General features: G+C 34.0%; 1 long non-coding RNA gene across 1 annotated transcript; it reads left to right on the top strand.

The window, feature by feature from the left end:
- Positions 1-749, top strand: LOC111381775. The gene is made up of 2 exons (XR_002700398.1): positions 1-56; positions 450-749. It is a non-coding gene; the product is annotated as an uncharacterized LOC111381775 (long non-coding RNA).
- Positions 750-7110: the final 6361 nt, after the last annotated feature.

Genomic DNA, 7110 nt, shown 5'->3' with positions numbered 1-7110 from the left:
CAGATTATCAGATTTGAATGGCTTTGCCTTGTACATCGAGATTACTCTGTACATGAGTAAGGCTATTCATTGGGTACTCTTTTTGGTGTGATTTTTCAGTATTTATCCAGTTCTCAGATTTCAGATTATGGAAGTCAGTTAATTCAGTTTTCAGAATAAAGCTTTCAGCTTATACTTTTGAGCAGTAGCAATATTTCATAGATTTTCACAAATATCAAATTCTTTATATTTGCTATATCTCACAGATACTTATCTAGAATTTAGAACAAAGAATTTTATAATGTAATTATATTTAGTTTTTAAAAGTATTACTAGATTCAGAAATCCTCAAGGATTTAATAAAGTTAAAATTTTTAGAAAATATGCATAAATGGAAAAAGTTTACTTATTTACAAATCATCCACTCACTGAGTTACAAACTCATATTTTTGTCATGTTTTTCCTATCAGGAGACCGTCGATTTTGAGATACTGGGAAAAGCATGTTGAAGCGAAAGAGACCATTTCATAGTATGTAATGTATAGTTGGGGAACTCATGTTTATTAAGTACTTGTCTAATATTTGGTGTGTCATGCACTTCGTAGAAAGGTTGGTAATTAATGTAATGCTTGCATGTTGACAAGATGATGTTGTAGAAGCACTTAGTCGAATTTTGTTATATTTTGTAGTAGTTGTGGTGGTATTAGAGGAAGTGGTGGTTTCTAAAACTTTTGGTTTAAATGTCTATTTGAGATTTTGATGATTTTTCAGGTTGGTTTTGTCCATGTTACAGGGGAAACTCTGTCAAAATTTTTATAGAATTATGTCATGGTCAAGTAGGTCACGTTTGCCTTGGTGGTGGGTCCGGCATTTAGCTGCCATCTACCATCGGCGCACGACACGTGTCGAGTCAATTAGGTTAAATCGGGACAGGTCGTGTCAGCGACCCTCTTGTTCAAAGTGTCACTATTGAATTCTAAAACCGTTGTCCATAGCTCATAGTGCAAGCGAGAGACTTTTTACCTGTAGATAAAAGCTTGGAGGATTTCATGAAGAAGACAGTCTGGTAAAGAAAATGTAATATGAGTCTGTGTTGGATTGGATTTATGAAATGAGAATTGCAAAGTAAAAATGAGCACCCAACTTAAGCAAAAATTTCAGAAGTTCAATTAATTTAAAAGGAAACCTTGGATAAATGTCCAGCCGGAATTGAAAAGGGGCGATGGCCCTCAAAAACCTCTGAAGTTTACACAAATTTGACGGTTCGATTGTCGCGACCATCGGCACAACATCAACCTGCTTTGCTTTTACCAGAGGCTCATCAGCTCGACTCTAGGTCTGGGAGCTACTGGCAATGATATCACTTTGGGCTCTTCCCAAGTGATCTCGACTCCAGCGACTATTTCGCGAGAGAGAGAGAGAGAGAGGTGAAATTAGGGTTGAAGAGAAGGAGTTGAGAAGACGCAAGACCCCTTTTACCTTTCTGCTTGTTAATATGCAAGATTTATCATCATAAAGCAGTGAATAGCTGGAAACCAGTAGGGAACTAGCCTAATGTGAACGCGAAACCCTCAAGTGGCTCTTATAAGAATTTAAAAGGAAACCTTGGATAAATGTTCAGCCGGAATTGAAACGGGGTGATGGCCCTCAAAAACCTCTGAAGTTTTCACGAATTTGACGGTTTGATTGTCGCAACCATCGGCACAACATCAATCGGCTTTGCTTTTGCCAGAGGCTCATCAGCTCGACTCTGGGAGCTACTGGCAATGATATCACTTTGGGCCCTTCCCAGGTGATCTCGACTCCAGCAACTATTTTGCACGAGAGAGAGAGAGAGAGAGAGGTGAAATTAGGGTTGAAGAGAAGGAGTAGGGTTGGCAACGGTTCGGTTATGGGTCGGTTCGGTCAAACCATAACCGCACCATCAATTTTTTGACCATACTATAATCGCACCATAACCACGTAAATCGGTTCGGTTCGTATCTCGGTTCAACACGATTCGGTTCGGTTAATAACCACGAAAATAAATTATTTTTTATAAGTTCATCCTTCAAATTGATATAAAACAATTTATGAAAAAAGTCAATGAAAATAAAAATACAATATTCCAAACGAAATGCAAACATTATCCCAATTTTCAATTGCAAAATACAAAATTAAAAAATAATATTATAAATATAATAATACTAAACTTTTCCTTTATTCTTAATTGTTGTGTATCGATGTTACTTGGTTCATTCTTCCCTTACTAGCATAGATCAGCATTTAAAGTTGATTCCCATATAGTAAATAAGAAATGTAAGTAGAGAATACAACGATACTATCTATTTCAGAATAGTCTTAACTAAGATTTAAACTAAAAAAAAATGTACCTCTTCGTCACCTTCCTTCTCACTAAACGTTACACAAGCTCTAGAGTATGATAAAGGAGTAGAATTTTCTACACAATAGAAAAAAATTAACAATAAAAGGAAGTGTATAAATAACAAATATAAAACAATAAATTCTACCATGAATACCAGTTCCCAAGCACACATGAAAGCTTCTAAAGTCTTTGGGTGAAGCTTATTTCTATATGGACTCACAAATCTACCACTTGTACTAAATGCTGACTCGGATGCCACAGTAGATACTGGAATGGCTAATAAATCTCTTGTAACCTTCTGTAAAGTTGGATATTTTATTGAATTTGCTTTTCACCATATCAATAAATTAAAATCATCCATCCTTGGCAATACTGGCACGTCTAGAAAAATATCGAACTTTGTTTTTACATGATCAGCAGTAATAGAATGACTAACAAATGTTACAAATTTTCGGAGGCAACGACGACTTGGACCATGGAGGCAGTGGAGTCGTGCATGAGTTTGTGGTTTGTGGAGAATAGGCTTTGCATTCATATACTGTCATACTAATGCTATTATTATCGGCTAATGGTAACTGGGCTGGCCGACTGAGTCAGGTAGATGTAATGAGGGGGATTTTGTTTTGGTCTAGATAGAAAAGTAGTGTAAAGCCCAATAATCAATTCAATTGTATGTTTTTTTTTGTTTTTTTTTTATTTTTTTATAGCGGGTAATTGGTTCGATTTCGGTTCGATGGTGTAAATATCATACCCGCACCATCACAAACCGGTTCATTAAAATCAAAACCATATCCGCCCCATTGCACCATCAGTTCGATTTTTGTCGCCCCATTCGATTTGGTTAACCACGATTTTCGATTTTGACGATTCAAATTGCCATCTCTAAGAAGGAGTTGAGAAGACGCAAGACCCCTTTTTACCTTTCTGCCTTTTAATATGCAAGATTTATCATCATAAAGAACGTAACAACTGGAAACCAGTAGGGAACTAGCCTAATGTGAACGGGAGTATTACAAAAATGAACAGTAAACTCTTAAATGACTCTTATAAGAGGAGGTAGGATATATATATATATACCTTCGATAGTCGAGCTTTAATTTTCATACTGTGCTAAAGAACAGAAAGGCATTTATGTGTGTTTTTTTTTTCTTTTAAATTTAAAACTAGTAATAAGCATGTATTGGATGAACGATATGTGTAATGATTCTTTAGTACTAATAATGTTTTTGAAAATAGTTGATGTAATTAATATTGCTAAAAAAATTAAAATTTTTAAAATGAATATATATTAATTACACTTTTTATGAAATTACATATATAATATAAAAGGTTGAATAAATTGAAATGAAATATTTTCATTAGAAAATCATTTTTTGTACACTATTTTTTTGTGAACATCCTAAACTTTTCTTCTTTTTATTTTCCGTTTCTAGCCTTTTACCAAGATTTTTGTTGTTTACATTGAAACTCCACGAAAAAGTTGGAGATATAGTTGCCCATGATATAATAAATATTTAGAAATGTATATTTTAGTAATAAGTAGTGTTTGTCCTTAAGCTTTGTTAATGATAATTGTAAGCATGGATGTATTGAAAATTATTCTTTTAAATTTGAATGTATATCATTCATCATTAGTTGAAATTAAAGGGATGTGTCGAAAGATGACTTATTTTTCAACATGTTATCCAACAGTTATTTCGAAATGGATAATTTTTTATTTTTATTTTTTGAAATCATGACAAATCATTCGAGTTTCGTTATAAAGATTGTCAGATGGGTCTTGATTCCTTAAGAGCATCACATGACAACTTCTTTTCAATAATAACTTATGTGGTGACATATCATTTGGTGGCAACAATGTATTTAGAAACTCATTTACTAAAATTGATTTATGTTTAGATTCCACACAAAATTTTAAAAAGGAGAATTTAATATGAAATGAAATTACCAGGAAAAAAAAGAACAAACCCATAGGGTTGAACAAAATAATCAAACCAAATCGAGCAATTCGGTTTAGTTCTACAAACAAAATTAATGGTTCTAGATCTTATAATTGAGAACTACTTGATTATGGTTCTGGTTTAATTCTAATTCTAGAACCAAATCAAAAATCAAACTCAATATTTAAATTTTATAATATTATATATGTGCATTCTTTTTGACAAATTAATGAATCACAATTTATGCCAAAAATTCAAAATTCAATTGAAAATTAGGAAAAAGAGGTCATGTACATATGGTTTCTCATTTCTCAATATGGAGATTAGATCTAGATCATAATTTATTTATCATTTTCTCTCCTTTTTAATTTATACATTGACTCTCACATGTAGACCAACAACTATCGCTTGCATCTGTTGTCTTGCTTAGCCACCACCATCATATGGATTTCTGAAATTGAAGTATCAACCTTCGGTTCTTCTTCTTAAAATGATTTTTCTCTTTTTTCTCAATCAATAATAAAACTAGAACAAAAACCAAGCCAAACCAGAATCAAATGGTTTGGTTTCGGTTTAATTCCATATCTTAAAAAACTATTTGGTTTCATTATTAAAAAATAATAATAATAATAATTGGTTCATGGTTCGATTTGGTCCTCTTAGAACTAGAAACAAATGGAACCATGTCTACCCCTACATACCCTGAGGATGAAAAACTAAAAGAGAAAATTGCAGCAATGGTCCCTAATCTTTTGTTATTTTGTAGACTTTGTCATAACTTTCATTTTGTGCCACTGATAGTCCAAAACCTTTTAAAAGTTTGCACCTTGGGTCCCTTCCATCCATTTGACTGTTATTTGACCAAGAAAAATGATTTTGACAATATTTAGTGAGGGCAAAATGGTAACTCCAGATTTATTATATTAAATAAAATTAATCAAAAAACCAAAAAATTTAAAAACAAAATATAAAAAAAAATTAAAAAAAAATAATAAAAGAACAAGAACACCCCACTCCCACCCATTTTCCTCAAACCAAAGCCATTCTCGACCACCACATTGTCTTCCACCGTCGTTGCCACCATTATTGTCATCATCACCATCACAACATCTACCTACTTCAATGTACATCCCACTGCAAGATTTAAGAATTGCAACATTTAAGGAATCTATCCACAAGTACTAATACTTTGCTCCTGCTCAAACTGGAATACCTCTTGGCGACTTATAATCGATGGGTAAACTCTATGATTGTAAGTCTATAATCTCTCCATTTCTAATAGGTGTTGTTTCTATTACCCCTAAGTTGACGGGTAAACTACGGGATTTCCCCTCAATATGGCAGCCAAAGTTCCAATAGGTCTCCAGAGACAGTTTGTTGTACTAAAATTCGTGGGTTGAGAAATTTAAGCAAAATTTTAGAAAAACCCAGAATTTTTATGTTTTGAAATTGAGAAATGGAGTTCCAAGCTGTGGTGTCGATTGAAAAATTGTTGGTTTTATAAGGTTTAGGATTTGGGAAAATTGGAATTAAGTTTGAGCTATAGAGGGAGTTCCAAGCTTTAGACGTAGAAAATTTGTCAAACTAAATGGATTTCTGTTTGAATGCCTCTCCATTTGAGAGTTCCCTTCATTAAATTGGTGGAATTCTGCTTATTACAAGGTTGAGAGTTAGCCATTACATAAATCATTACACGGCTGAGAATCAGCCATTACCCAAATCATGCTAACTAAATATGTTATATATACAAATTACAGAATATCATGCTATAAATATTCTGCTAATCCCCTATCAAATTGATGCTGGTCGGTCGAGAAGCATCAATTTGCTTATAAGAAACTGATGATGCTGTCGGATCATGGTCTTCGTAAAAAGATCAGCTATATGAAGGGACGTGGAAATATGGAAAAGAGAAATTACAAGAGTATCCAGGGCCTCCCAAATAGAATCACAATTCATTTCAATATGTTTTGTACGTCATGGTAAATAGGGTTAGCAGCAATCTGAATGGCACTTGTGTTATCAACATGAAGAAGTATGGTACTAGATTAAGGAAAACCAAGTTCAGCCAGAAGGCCATGAATCCAGATAATCTCGGAACGGGTAGCAGACATTGCCCAATATTCAGATTCAATAGATGACTTAGAAACCCGTTCTTGTTTCTTGCTCTTCCAATAGATTAGAGAATCACTAAGAAACATATACCAACCTATGTCAGATCATCTAGTGTCAGGACAGCCAGCCCAATTGGCATCACTAAAAGTAGTAAGACAAATAGGATAGCCGGCAGGAAAAAATAATCTACGACTAGGTGTACCTCGAAGATAGCGAATGATATGGCAAACAGCAGCAAGATGGAGATGACGTGGAGTGCGCATAAATTAGCTAACCTACTAGATCGCAAAGGAAATATCAGGTCGAGTAATGGTCAGATAATTCAAACTGCCCACCAATTGACGAAACATGGTAGGATCAGATAAAAGATCACCTTCGTCACTACGATACTTTGTATTTACTTCTAAAGGAGTATCCACAGTAGATGAATATTGAAGACCAGCCAACTGAATCAAATCTTGCATGTATTTATGTTGATTCAAGAAAATACCAGAGGAATTAGTGTGAACCTCTAACCCTAAGAAGTATGTAAGAGATCCAAGATCTTTCGTATGAAACGTGGCCAGAAGATATTTTAGTCGGGTAATAAAAGAGGAATCCATCCCAGTAATAACAATATCATCAGCATAGACAAAGAGAAGAACAATACCAGTGGAGCTCTTGCAAAGGAATAAGGAAGAGTCATAGTCTTTCTATTGAAATGAAAAGTGA

This window comes from Olea europaea, unplaced genomic scaffold (genome assembly GCF_002742605.1).
Source record: "Olea europaea var. sylvestris unplaced genomic scaffold, O_europaea_v1 scaffold2371, whole genome shotgun sequence".
Classification (NCBI taxonomy): Eukaryota; Viridiplantae; Streptophyta; class Magnoliopsida; order Lamiales; family Oleaceae; genus Olea; species Olea europaea.
The sequence above is the reverse complement of the archived record's forward strand: the minus strand, read 5'-3'. Positions and strand labels throughout refer to the sequence as shown.